The following is a 15,347-nucleotide window of genomic DNA, read 5'->3' on the forward strand; positions in this document are numbered from 1 at the left end:
TGGGCTTTGTGGTTTTTTAGGCCCAGGTCATTATCAGTTAATGCTCCCTGCACCTGTCGTCACTCTACCTCATACTTATGGATGATACCGCTTCAGCACTATGCCCGCCTGCTTCCTGCAAGCTCCTCACCTTGATGATAAGGGACTCTACTATCATCTGGGACAGTGAGCCCCAAATTAAAGGTTTGGGGTTTTGTTTGTTTATTTTTTTATAAATTGCCTTGGCTACTGTCTCTCTTCATGGGTGTGACTATTTAATGCAAACCTTCCTAAGACTCACTGGCAATATATTCTCCTTGCTACAAAAGAATTGAACTGTGTGTTCTTTACAAATTAGGGACACCATGGTCAATTGGTTCAGTTGGTCTGTAGATGACTATCATTGTTCACAGCCTTTCGTTCTGGAAATATCTGCTTTGCACAATGCATGATTTGCTCAGTGGAGTCAAGTCATGCCCATCCTGCTTTGAAAAGAAGTGAAAACCTGTTCCTAACACCTTCAAAACCTACCACTGGTAGATAAATAGACATGCATTTTTTCACCTAGGTAAATTGTCCCTTCTGAAAACCTCATAGAAAAAGGCTTTTAGAAAGTATAAATGAGTACATTTATACTTGAGTACAAATACAAATGACTAGAAAACGAGGTATTAAGGATCAAGACCTTTAGCTCCTTTCATGATTCTTGCACATTTATGATTTTATCATTCAGATGAATGGAAATGGTCTTTGTGGCTAGAGTCCTAACTCAGTTGGTAATGTGTTTGCCTTATAAGCATGAGGAGCTGTATTTAGTCCCTAGAATTCTTGTGAAAAAGTCATTTTGGTGATCATACATCTAAGCCCTGGGGAGGGACAATGGGCAGACAGACAAATCTCTAAGACTTGCAGGAAAGTCTGCCTAGCCTAAATGGTGAGTTCAAAGATAATGAAAGACTATCTCAACAAAAGACAAGGAGGGTGGAATCTGAGAAACAACATCCAATATTGACCTTAAGATTGAAAAATACAAATATATACACACACACACATGCATACACAAAAATGCAAAATGCAAGGCCACACACAAAATACCACTGTTTGATGGCCAATATGTAAAAGTGTATTTAAATCATGAAAAAAATGAATAACTTTGAAATCTTAATATATCATATTTCATATCCCTCTACTAGAAAATATCAAATGTCAAAATCAGACATTTCCTGTGTATGCAGAGCCAGCAGAGATCCAGAGTGTGGGAAACATAAGTTCATCAATCAGGACAGTGGTCTCAGGTTGTGGCTGCTCTCTTCCTGGGTCTTACTCATCTGTGTGAGCGCCATCAGTGCTTACGATGTAGTCTCCCTTGTCCTGGCCAAAGCTGTGACTGTTTCTAAGAAAGGAAGTGAGAACACTGCTGATTTCTGCAGTTTTGAAATTTTTTATTTGCAACTACAATGCAGAAATTTACTTAGAAATTAAGAGGAAAGCTTAGTGATTTATTTAAAATTGATCTTACTGAGTTATACATTTTACTGTGCTCTCCTCCCCTTTTTTGTAGTCTAATCATTCCATCCAAGCAGCTACACAAAAACCAACCCATTTATTTTTAAAGCCATGTTTTCAAACCAGGCCCTGTAGATGCTCAAGCCTTCGAGTAGTGGCTGGGGCTGAAACACTGAGCTTCCGGAGCACTTTGTTGTAGTCTTTCTCTGGCTTGCTGGTGTTGCCTTCTGAGCAGATGTCAAGTCCTGGGTGTACAGATGAACAGCCAGTTCTCCTTGCTAAACACAAGCAGTCCTCGTCCTGTCCCAGTCCCACCAGGTGCTGGAGGGGTTATCCAGAGGCCTGGTTGGTAAAAGCTATGGAATGCACCCTCCTGGGTGTTCTCTGCAGGGAATGGAAGGGAGAGAGAAAGACCCAGCCCATGATGAATTGCTTGGCTCTCCAACTTTCAGCTCAGTGGAGCCAGATTTCTGTTGCCCCAGGCAAGGTGGCCTTCCTTCATTAGTACACTTTAGAGGAGAAGCTCCTGAGAAAACAAGGGAGTTCACTGAAAAAGAGGGAAAATGGTGAAGCATAATTATGGTAAACTTAACCCCCCCTCTCTCTTTCTCTCTCTGTCTTTCTCCACAATATGTTAAAGAAAGATTGGTTTCCTGCAAGTCTGACTCCTCTCCATGGGCTTGTTACTCCGGTGACCGCCCAATCTCTACTTGAGAAAGAATCTTCTATGGACATAGAGCCAGGAGTCCCTAGAATACTGGGGCTGCAGGAGAAAGATGTTGAAGAAAATGCATCTTGAGCTATCAGCTGTTGCTGGAAGACAATATAGTTCAAAATGGAGCTTCCATGTTCCTCCATATGGACTGCTAAGGATTGGCCAGACAGGAGAAGTCACTGGGAGGGTGGGGGAGGAGAATGGCATCTGCTTATCTTTCCTTGAAAGGACTTTACGTCAATCTTTATGGGACATTTGTTTCCCTTGTTTCAAGAAAAGTGGTTATTGATTTATTTCTTTAAAATCAGTTGCCCTGACTTAGCTTCTTTGAGATTTTTTAAAAATTTACTTTGTTTCTTTGGCGATGGGGGCAGTGATGAATTTGGGAAGAAAGCCTTTTGTCAACTGGAAAGGGAATGAGGAAAACTGCTGCTCAGTGACAACTTCTCAACATCTCACCTTGCAACAAATCTGCCTGCTGCAAGAGGAATCTGGCCTATATACCCTGGCAACTCAGTGAACCCCAGAATCCATGGGGAAGCTTTCCTCTGCACTGGGTTTTCCACCTTACTAAGTCCTTATCAACCTCTCAAAAGCATGCTTCAGCTTGTGTTTAGACCCACAACTTGACAGATAGCTGATTGTAGTGAGTCTTTCTGTCCTGATGGCCAGCTCCCAAATAATAATATGGAGATTTATTATCAATTATGAAAGCTTGATCTATAATATAGGCTTGTTCCTTACTAGCTCTTATGACTTAAATTGACTCATTTATATTAATCTACATTCTATCGTGTGGCATTACCTCTCTTCTATATTGTACCTCCTGTTTCTTCTCCATGTATTTCCTGATGTCTCCCATGTGCCTAGATTCTTCCCCATCTTTTTTTCTTTCCCTAGAAATCCCATCTATACATTCCGCCTATCTATAGGCCATTCAGCTTTTTTAGTAAACCAATCACAGTATCTCCACACACTGTAGAAATACCTCACATCAGCTAAGGAATACAATATTTTGGCTGAAAATATTATTGTCTCTCAGTGAGGAAACAGGGATTTGTTTTTTGTTTTTACCCTGGAAGGCAACTACATTTCATAGGCAACAAGCTCAGAGACTTTCCTTGGTATCTGCTGAGGATGCATCACATTTTCACCTGCAACCTGAATATTCCATTTTCTATTAATGGACATCAAATAACTCCATCTTTAGGGGCTTTTACTATGTATATTGGTAACCTACCATATATTTTCTAGGTCTCTCATAGAATCCTTTGAACACTGCTTGATATTTAATTGATATCATGATTTACAAATGAGAAAGTTGAGTCGCAGAATTTAAGCAGCTTGGCAGCGTCTCAGACAGAATGTAGAAAATAGGGGGAGAGCTCAGTATCCCTGGAGGTCCCAATTAACAGTCTTCTTCTCAGATGTCAGATTGAAAGTGATGGGAATGTCTGGTGTGAGGGTCTTCGTGAAGCTTGCTTCCACGGAGTATTCAAACCATACAGGAATTCCAGCATTGCCTTCCACCAGGTGCCAGCTTTGCCGTTAGAAACCTTACCGAGTTTGAGTTTATTTCCCTATTAAGTGGATATCTCTTTATTCCTCCAGCTGGTGCTTATGTGGCCTGGTGCTGGGTGTGGCTTACTCAGGTTGACAGGGTTCACATGGTCTGAGACAGCCCTAGATGGTAGGAAATCCTCACTAGGATTTATTTGTTTATTTATTCTTCTTAATTCCAAGTTTTTGCTTCAATTTTGTGACAAAATTGGAGCCACTGTCACAGGACCTCTTGCCTCCTCTCAAGGGCTATAGGTCTTTATACTACAATTCAACCCTCGTAGGAGAATATAATTAACCAGTAGTTCCCGCTAATAAGGATAATTCTTCATCAGGGCAATGATGAAAGGAGGCTGCTTTTCACAGCTAGGATAAAGGTTTTGTTTGTTTCTTTCTTTGTGGCTCTTTTCAATGTTAGTTTTTCCTCCTAGTAACTGGCCAAGTCCTTGAGAAAAAAACATATCACTTGCTGGGTGGTGGTGGTGCACGCCTTTAATCCCAGCACTCGGGAGGCAGAGGCAGGCGGATCTCTGTGAGTTTGAGGCCAGCCTGGTCTTCAAGAGCTAGTTCCAGGACAGGAACCAAAAAAAAGCTACGGAGAAACCCTGTCTCGAAAATCCAATATATATATATGACTGCTCTGCCCATTCAGGTAAGTTCTGAGAATTAAGCAAGACAAACAGGTGTCAGAGGATTCAGAGCACTCAAAAGCACTCATGTTATCTTATACAAAACACCTATATTTCTATTTTTGAAGCACAGCTCTGTTTGAGTCACTGCACTATCTGCAGACTGGAAAGGACAGCACAAACCTCTGAACCACACTCAATGTCTAAGGTTCATAGTTGGTCATCTTTAGCCTCTGCTCCCCTGATCTCAACAGTTTCATTTTGTTTATCCTCAGCACCAGAGGCTCCACATCACTAGGCAGGTTTTGGGTTGTGTGTTTGGTGTTAATGTTCCCTGAGTTCTGCTACTATGGGGCCTTTCTTCACGATTCCCCTTTTAGAGTGTGACTGGTTAGTAGAGTGTTCTCCAGTAACAAACCTGTGCCACCCATTATGGCAGCGGCTAGCCCCATGTGGCTATTGAACACTACTTGAGTTCTGGCAAGTGTGACTAAGGAATTGAGTTTGTAATTTGGCTGAGTTGATTCAAGTTTAATCTTAAATGGCCACAGGGGGCCAGAAACTCAATACAGGCCTAGAATATTTACTGCCTTTATAATTTTATCTCTAAAATCACCAACTTGTTCTTGTATATAATACACAGGTTACTTTATCTTTGAAACCAATTTTTGTGCGCTTATTTAGACATCCTCCCATGTTAACTTCTAACCCTATCAAGCTGCATTCTTTGCTTCCTCATATTTTCTCTATCAAGGGCCAGGTTCCATCTAGTAATACCTTAGACCATTTGTCTCTCTGTAACAAAACACCATAGGCTGTAAAATTATAAACAACCACAGTTTATGTTTCACTATACTAGAGACTGGAAGTCCAGGGTACACATGCAATGGACAGATTTGGCATCTGGTGTCAAGGCTACAGGCTGGTCTTCTATCTGGCAGGGCTACTTTCTATTTCCATGATAGTACCCTGTAGCTGCATTCTCTAGAGGGGACAAACGTGTACTCTTCCCTTGGCAGAAGGGATATAAATGATGAATTCATTCCTTCATGATAATCTTATTCATGAAGGCTTTGCTGTCGTGACTTAAACACTTGCTAAGGCCTCATCTCTTGACTGATCACACTGATGCTTATGTTTCAAGATGGGATTCTTGGTGATACACAGTCTCATAGTTAGGGTCCTATCAGGATCAGTATCCCTAGAACAGCAATTATTTTTTTATCCAAACATCTTTACTGAGAGATTATCACTACACTACATTTAGTTACCCTAAGGAGAGACAGACCCCCTCTTGTTACCAACTATTGAAATGATGGCCCTTGTGAGTTCCTCGGGCATATCATGCCGACAAAAAGAACTTGTCTTCCAAGAAGAGTTGCCACTCATACAGTTATGACAATTGTTGTACAATACTGGGTCGGTCAATACTGGCATGCTGACACCTTGACCTGAACAGCTCAATCCTGTGTACCTCTTACTATCTATTTAAACCTAAAACCTATGTCAGAACCTAGAAGATGGACTTTGTTCCTCTTCCCAACATGGCACACTGAATAAATTTCCTTCTCTGGGTTTGCTATTCCCGTTCTCACTGTCCAATTGGCCTCCTGAGGACTGATATCTGAGCTAGTGAATGCGCTGCCAGAGCCCAGGTTCTGATTCCAACACTTTTCTCGAGTGGAAGTGGCTGCCTCTCTTTCCTCACCACCTGGACCGAGTGCCCAAATCCTGCCAGGCTATGCACCATTGAGATCTTAGTTGAACAATTAACAACAGACTTTGAGCCAAGTTTGGTGGTTCACACTTTTAGTCCCAGTACTCAGCAGGCAGAGACAGGTCTCTTTGCATTTGATAAAAATAATAAAACTGTCTCAAAAAATAAAAACAAAGGACTTGGTACCATCCAATTCTTCGCCTAAAAACATGCTTGCGATTTTTGGGGAGGGGCCACCTAAATTCCTCCTCAGTAATGTATGTCATTGCAACAAGGGTTTCTGAATGCTAGTACCTTACTTATTAGGCATAGAAAATGGAGCCCTAACTAGAAAATGGATAAGCCCGACTTGATTTGGAACTCACTCCCAGCCTTCAGGGCCACAGAAAAGGGACCATTGCTAACCCCACATGCAAACAAAGGCAGGTGGCCTATATTGCGCCGCTTGTTCCCCACCCCTCCTCTGAGCAAGCCACCTCTCTGCAGGCTCATCTGTCCAGAGACATCCTGAGGAAGAAGATGAAAAGCCACCCTGTATGTGTCCTTTTTTTTTTTTTTTCTAGCACTAACATCTGAAAGCTTAGACCTCAGTCAGACGGGACACATTTGGCAGATGTTCAGGAGTGCAGCATTGCAACTGATGAACCTTCTTGGAACTAGGTCCCCAAGGGCAGGGGCAATCGAAGGGTGAACAATCAGATGCTGGCTGGACCCAGAAAGGCTCTGCTGTTGACTGGCTGCAGCCTCTGAGGGATGTCACAGCCCGAGGCACTATCAGCCTCTGTCTCTTTCTGGGATTCACTATCAGCCCTCAGACACCTAACCCTGTCTGGGACCAGAGGGAGAGGCTGTTAGCAGTGGGAAATGGGGCGGTGCAGGAAGTCAAGCTCAAGCAGGGAGTGAGGACAAGCAAGGCAGAGGGCTGGGAAGCAACGAAGTCAGAGGCAGCAGGGACCGCAGCTGAATCAATTTGGAGCTAAAAATAGCGCCTTGCCGCTTCTGCCTCTGCAGTGATTTCCTAAAGGTCTCAGCTGTGCCTTGGAGAAAGCCAGCCAGCCTGTGTGTCCCCACCTCTCCTCCCAGCTGGCTAGCTGAGCAAAACAGCAAAAACCAGGGGGAGCAAAAACGGCTTCCTCATCTTCAGGGTCTCTCTGGACTGCAGCCTCCCCGTCTCCAGAGCCCCTAGAAGGGCCTCGTGTTTCACCTGTTTTCCTCTTGACTGGGATAACTAGGAATAAGGTCCTCAGAGTCTGAAAAGATGTAAAAATTCCAGACATTCATGAAGAATCAAGATAGCAGGGTTCCCTGACTTTCAACCTGAGATGCTCTTTATCAGACAGAAGGCAAAAGTCCTACTCGTCAAAGATGGAGAGTTGCAAACCGATCCAACCCATGCTGTCCACAAGCAGACATTTGAACCTTCTGGAGAAAACAAAACGCGGGTTTGCCAATTAGTTTGGCTGTCCCAGGGGATCTTGATTTAGGGCTCAGTTTATGTGACTGATGTGAGCACCTGCCCTCACACCCTTCCACCTCCCTCACACACAGGTTTGGCACTCGGCAGAGTGATTGTCCCTGCAGCATGGGGAGGTAACCTTTCTGCTGCTACATCTTGACATTTGCATGGAGTCAAATGCATCATAGGTAATTGCACCTGCATGTCAAAGCCTCTTGATTTGTCTGTTCCAACCAAGGTTTGAATGAGGACTTAGAGCTGGGGGATCGAAGGCAAAAATAAAGTGCGCAGAAATTATGGGAGAACAGATAATGGGATCGGCCATAAAAAAGGAACAGTTGGATTGATGTTTCCTTCTGATTCCTGCAGAAAGAATCTGTTCATATGAAGCAGAACAGCTTGGGAAAGTGTCTAAACTCGAGTTTTGGTTTTAGAACCACTGTTGATAATTTTCTACCTAAGCTTTTGCGTTAAGTGTGAAATGTCCATCTTTCAGAAGGAAGTGAGAAACAAATAATACCATATTTAATCCCCAAATGCCCAAGGGTGTTAAGTATAGGCGAAGTGTTCAAAGGGGTAACCCAATCTCCTCCTATTTTAATCCTCAATTCTTAGCTTTAATCAGACAAACTTAAATATAGACACTCATCTCTGTAGTATCTGTGTGTAGAGTTAAAGGGTCTAGAATCTTGGAAACCATGACGTTCTGTAGGTGAATCCCAATGCTCACTATACATATAACTTTGAAATAATTACATTTTTTTTTGGAAAAAAAAATCAGGCCTGTCAGAGAGAAAAGTAGAACATTGCCAAACTTGCCAATTTGACAATCACAACAAACTATTATCGACCACATTGGGAATCTGGCTTGCTCAGGAGTACCTATTATTTACAGAAATATCTCAGCTGAGAAAGAAGCAAACATTGCCCCTGGGCTACTGTGATAAAATTCACATGACTTTCCAGGGATATTTATAACCTTCAAGGGAGATCTGCAGAAAATTTAGAATTGTCACAATGGTCCCCCTTGGTGCTTCTGAGAGTTGGGAGGACTATTTAAATATTGAATGGCTTTTTCCACTGTCAAACAATGACCTCTGAAGTGGAGCCCATGTCTGCCCTATGGGGTTCCTAATGCAAATTAGCAAAAATAGAAATGCTTAGGCTAAATACAAAAACAATAAATCAATAATTACGATATAATAGAACTGTTTATTTTCTTATAAAAACACATTTGAAACTATGAGATCATTTTTTAAATTTAGCTAAAGAATCTTAATCCTAGGAATGTTTAAAACACACATGACACTGTTATAGATCATCTTAGGAACACTCTGGTGTTTCAGGTGTCTTATTTGGATTCCCCACTGATTGGCATCTTTCCACACTGACATTGGCCACTTTAACCCTTGCCCAGAGAATCTTCTCCCATCTCTATTTGTCACAATATCAGACAAATTTAATGTTTTGTGGTCGATGTTAAGAATTTTATATGAATCAATATTGAAAATCCATATTTTATCAAATACAGCCATTGCTAGTATCTTTCCATAGTTAGTAATTTAAAAATTATCATGGCACCTTTTGAAATACGATATTTTTAGTGACACCTATCAAAATTTATATTTTTGTGGTTTTATGAGAAGAGGAAGTTTTTCTGTGCTCTGTATCCTTTTCCAAATTAAACTTTCCCCTGATATTTTATGTGTCTGTGATTTATTTTTATCCGTAATATGTTTATATAACATTATCTTTCATGTGAATGAACAATTATCTAGACATCTCTTAGTGACTAGTATTGTATTAGTTACTCGTTCTTCTTGTGATTAAAAACACCAAGGCAGCTAAGGAAAGAAAAGTTTATTTTTGTGATGTGGGAGTGATTTCTTATTAATAAAGAAACTGCCTTAGCCCATTTGATAGGCCCACCCTTAGGTGGGTGGAGTAAACAGAACAGGATGCTGGGAGAAAGAAGCTGAGTCAGAGAGTCGCCATGATTCTCCCACTCCAGACAGATGCAGGTTAAGATCTTCTCTGGTAAGCCACCTCGTGGGCTACACAGATTATTAGAAATGGGTTAGATTAATATGTAAGAGCTAGCCAGTAAGAGGCTACAGATAATGGGCCAGGCAGTGTTTAAAAGAATACAGTTTCCCTGTAATTATTTTGGGCATAAGCTAGCCATGCGGACGGCCGGGTGCCGGGGACGCAGCCCTGCCACTCCTTCAACACTTTTGCTTATATTTCCAGAAGGAGAGCTTCTCCATGATAGTGGAGCAGAAGCAAGGCAGCTGGTGCAGGAAGCTGAGCACTCACATCTTCAAACTGCAAGTACAAAACAGAAATAGAAAGGCGGAAATAGCCTGACTTCTCAAACTCTCAAAGTCCTCATCCAGTGAAACACTTCCTGCAAAAAGGCCAGATCTCCTAATCCTTCCACCCAACAGTGCCAGCGTGGGGGTGAGGTGGGGGGATCAAATGCTGGGGATTGTGGAGAGTATTTCTTATTCAAACTTCAAGCAATACTCCAGAGAGTTAGAAGGACGCATTCCCCTCTTAATGTTTCCATTGTGCATGTGTCTATCTCCGTGTTCTCAAATATTCCCTTCCATGTTTAGTTTTGACTGTGCCTCTGTCAGACATGAACTACTCCAGTCATGGTCCTTTTCCTAGAACGAGATCTTCTACTTTGTTCTTGTCATCCTTTTCAGACATTTGTTTGTTCCGTGTGGATTTTGAAATAAGCTGGCTAAATTTTCTAAACTTAAAAATCATGTTGGAATAAAGTGCACTTATTGGAAAACACTAAACTTTTAGTTTAAATCAAAGACAACTGGCTTCGTTTTAGTGATGTTTTCCTATTCTCACATGATTGCTGTGTGTGTGTGTGTGTCCTTATGTTGGTGGTTATGAGTACATATGTTCCTTATTTGTCTCATGAGTATGAGCATTTTTCCTCTACAAGTTTGCAGCTGAATTTTAGATTGGTTTCTGAGTACTCTGGATTTCTTTTCAGCTTCTGTAGAAAATGAAGCTGTTACCATCTCTAATTGGTTCTTGTCAATATAAGAGCATGCTGAGTGTAAAATTTCTATTTGGAGATGCCATCCAGCAAGCTTAAAGAACATTGTTATTACTAATTAAAATATTTCTATTCATTATTTTTGTTTAGAGGGAGAATGTTATTTGAAACAAACATAAATCTTATCTTACCCTTTGCCCTCTGCAGCTCACAACCCTATGTAAGGTAAGTGCTCTACTACTGAGCTACAACCCAGTTCTTTGAAGGTCTCATTTCTGCAGTATTCTCTCCCACCCCTGTTTTTTCTCTCTTCTTCCTTCTCTCTGTCTTGTCATATTGTTTTGTCCATACTCTCTATTAAAATGTTGAAAAACAGATTGAAAATAAGCCTCTTCAGAGACACGGTCTGCAACTTCACCCCATGACCCGACACCTCGCTGAGACACAGATTGTGACTAAACAGAAAGGACCAAGAAGTGACTGACCAACTCCCCACCTGGACAACCCAGTTTCTAGGTACTAGATCCCAGACAAAACCCGGGCCCCTCCCCCATTCACCTCAGCTGCACCAGCCCATCAGTGGACAAACCTCCTGAAGGCAGGCTGCTCCAGGAACCACCAGTTACACCCTGTAATCTACAAGTCCCACTCTGCCCTCAAACCCACCTATCCACTGAGCCCTCAGTAGCTCTCTGAGACACAGAAAGCAAGTGCAATGGTTAGTCCAAGAGAGGATTCCCCAAGACACAGACACTGACTACTATTGGACCAAGAGGCAAGGATACAATGCAATTGCCATCTAATTTCCAAAACAATTTTTTATAGACATTGAAAGAATAATATTCAGCTTCATATGGAAAAGCAAAAAACCCAGGATAGCCAAAACAATCCTATACAAGAAAGGAACTTCCAGAGATATCACCATCCCTGATTTCAAGCTCTACTATAAAGCTGTAATAATGAAAACAGTTTGATATTGGCATAAAAACAAACAGGTGGACCAATGGAATTGAATCAAAGGCACTGATGTTAATACACATAACTATGAACACCTGATTTTTAGCAAAGAAGTTAAAATTATACAATAGAAAAAATAAAGCATCTTCAATAAGTGGTGCTGGCAAAACTGGTTGTCAACAGTGGAAAAATACAAATAGATCCATATCTATTGTCATGCACAAAACTCAAATCCAAATGGATCAAATACCTCCGCAAAAATCCAGGCACACTGAACCTCATAGAAAAGAATGTGGGAAGTAGCCTTGAACACAGGAAACCACATCCTATACATAACACCAGTAGCACCGGCACTGAGAGCAACCACCAATAAACAGGATCTCCTGAAACTGAGAAACTTCTATAAGGCAAAGGACACAGTCAATAATCAGCCTAAAGAATCGGAAAAGATCTTCACCAACCCCATATTGGAAATAGGACCAATCTCCAAAATACATAAAGAACTCAAAAAACTAGACATCAAAATGCCAAATAATCCAATTGAAAAATGGGGTACAAATATAAACAGAGAATTATTAACAGTAGAATCTCAAATGACCAAAAGACCCTAAGGAATTGCAAAATCCTTAGCCATCAGGGAAAAGCAAATCAACACGACTCTTAATATCATCTTACAACAGTCAGAATAACTAAGATCGAAAACACCAATGACAGATTAGGCTGGAGAAGATAGGGAGTAAGGGTAACTCTCCTCCATTGCTGGGGAGAGTACAAATGTACAGTCACTCTGGAAATCAGTATGGCAATTTCTCATAAAATTGGGTATCAATCTACCTTAAGACCCAGCAATACCACTCTTGAGCATAAACTCAAAGGATGCGAATTCATACCACAAGGACATTTGCTCAACTATGATCATAGCAGCATTACTCATAATAGCCAGAACCTGGAAACAACCTAGATGCCTCTCGATCAAAGAATGGATAAAAATAATGTGGTTCATTTATGCAATGAAGTACTACTCAGTGATAAACAACAAGGACATCTTAAAATTTGCATGCAAATGGATGGAACTAGAAAAAAAAAATCCTGAGTAAGATAGCCCAGACCCAGAAAGACAAATATGGTATGTATTCACTCCTAAGTGGGTATTAGACATAATGCAAAGGATAACCATGACCTCAGAGCAGCTATGTATCAAGGAAAATTCTAAAAGAGACTTACATGGATCCCCCTGGGAAGGGAAAACAGGGACGATATCCTGAAAAAATTGGGAGTGTGGAGAAAGTGTAGAAGGGATGGTAGAAAAGGAAGGAGGAGAGAAGGGGAACATGAGGGAACAGGATGGTCGAGATGGGGACAGGACAGAGAGGGAGAGCAAGGAAAGAGATATCTTGATTAATGGAGCCATTATGGGGCTAGCGAGAAAATAGGCACTAGGTTATCCAGTAACTGATGGAAGCAGAAGCAGAGAGTCATAAATAAGCACTGGACTGAACTCCCATAGTCTAGTCCAAGAGAGGGAGGAACAGTAATATGAGCAAAGGGGTCAAGACCAAGATCGTGATAGCCAAAGAAACAGCTGACCTGAGGTAGTGGGAGCTGGCTGAATCTGGATTGACAGTGGGGGGAACCTGCATTGGACCAAATTGGCCTTCTGAATGTCAGTGATGGTTGTGTGGCTGAGGCAGTCTGTGGGGCCACTGGCAGTGGGACCAAGGTTTATCCCTAGTGCTTGAACTGGGTTTTTGGAATCCGTCCTCTTTGGAGGGATACCTTGCTCAGCTTAGATACAGCAGGGAGGGTCTTGATCCTGTCTCATAGCACTGTGCCTTACTTTGTTGACTCCCCATGGAAAATTTACCTTTTCTGAGGTGTGGATGTGGGTTGGTGGGGGATGGTCAGGTAGAGGGGAGGGAGTAGAACTGAGATTGGTTTATAAAATGAGAAAGGTTTATTTAAAAAAAAATAGAAAGTAAGCCTCCTTGTCTGAGCTGACTTTGGAGAGTGGTTCTCTAGTCTCTCATCATTGCACATGCATTTATAGATACTCCGCTGTGTGAGACCAGGGATGTTATAAAAAACAGATGGACAACAATTTACATGCTGAATCCTGATTGCATTTTCATATTTATTTATCATTTTCATTCACTTAATATATCTAAAAATAATCACATTAGCAGTTTACAATTACACTATTTCATTCAAGTATTCATGGCTTAGTGTAATTTTTGCTGATATTATTTTTATTTTATTTTATTTTTTCTGATATTATTTTTAAGCATTGGTTATGCATGAGATTAAGTCATCATTTTTTTTTAAATTTTGCCCTCCTCATTTTTGATAATGTCTTTTTAGATAAAGGTTAAGGAATTTAACTTTTTTTTTTTTTTTGGTATATTTGGATCACCTTAACATTAAACTCTATAGGAGAAAGAAAGCTAACACTGTAAATGTGTCTTCTTAAAAGAAACACTGATTCCATGGAGAAACCATTATGGAGTTTTAGGAGTAAAACTCATTAAAATGCAAATCAGAATCTCTTCCTTTCACCATTGAACTACTTAATTGTTCTATTCTTTCCGAAACCTACAAAGTCCTGAACTTGAATTCATCAATAAATTATGCACCAGCTAAGCAAAGTTCTGAAACAGTAAGAGGTTGCCAGCTATAAGGCATCATGTATAAAGTATAACACAGTCCTTCTGAGATAGATTAGACCCAGAAGTGTGATCACTCTAATTACTTAGACCAACTCCATAGCAACTTACTTTCTCTAGCGAAGCCCCACCTCCTAAAGCTCCCAGAAGCTCCCTCCCAAAAGAGTGCTGCCACCCGGGAACCAAGTGTTTAAACACATGACCTTGAAAATGTAGAGGACATTTCACATGTAATATTCCACCCTCGATCCCTTCAGATTCATGGCCATTACATAATACAAAATATATATCATTCAACTTCATAAATCCCTGTTGTCTTTCCTGATCCCAAGCACCTAGTCAATGGTGCCACCCACGTTGAGCATGAGTCTCTTCCAATCACAATGCCACATGTCGATTTTACCTAGAAATGCTTCCACAGATATACACGTATATCTTACCAGTCTTAGACGTCTCTCAATCCAGTCAAATATGAAAGCAAGATCAACTATCACAACTGGCATTTCTACTTGATAAAAATAATCATGAGGGGGCACTCCCTAGCTGTTTTGATTAAGAAAGTCATTTGAATGTTATTCAATTTGTCATTTATCACTTTATTTTTGAAGAAGAAAGCAGGCTGAGCTAGCTGTCTCTCTGGGAATAATAGTATGAATAGCATATACAGCAGATCTTTCTCCCCTGCTGTGAAAGATTGACCATGCATGCCATAGATGATGGGACTACACCCCCGAGCTTCTGACAGACCCCAGGATAGGGCCTGAATCAAGCTCAAGCATTGAAATGTACTATGATAAAAGTTTCTTCTCATCCTTGTTACTTCATTAGTTACTAGAAGTGCTTCTTGAGTACAATAAGTGTCATGGTCAGCTGCTGCTTCAAGAATGTCAGAAACTGTAACAAATATGAGAAAGTGAATCCCTTAAGTACAAGGAAGACTTTTTTTTATAATTTCAAGAGATATAAAAATCCAAGCAGAGGGGTCAAGAATCCAGTGTCTTTTTGAGGATACTTTCCTGAGTTACAGTTCATCTTGTTCTCCCTATGCCTTCACGGCAGAGAGACAGCTAGCTAGGAAAATATCTATTATTCCTCATTATAAGGATACAAACCTGATCAGGGCTCCACCCTTCTGAATGATTTATT

This window comes from Alexandromys fortis, unplaced genomic scaffold (assembly GCF_014885135.2).
Source record: "Alexandromys fortis isolate MF-2015 unplaced genomic scaffold, M_Fortis_MF-2015_v1.1 scaffold_43, whole genome shotgun sequence".
Lineage (NCBI taxonomy): Eukaryota > Metazoa > Chordata > Mammalia > Rodentia > Cricetidae > Alexandromys > Alexandromys fortis.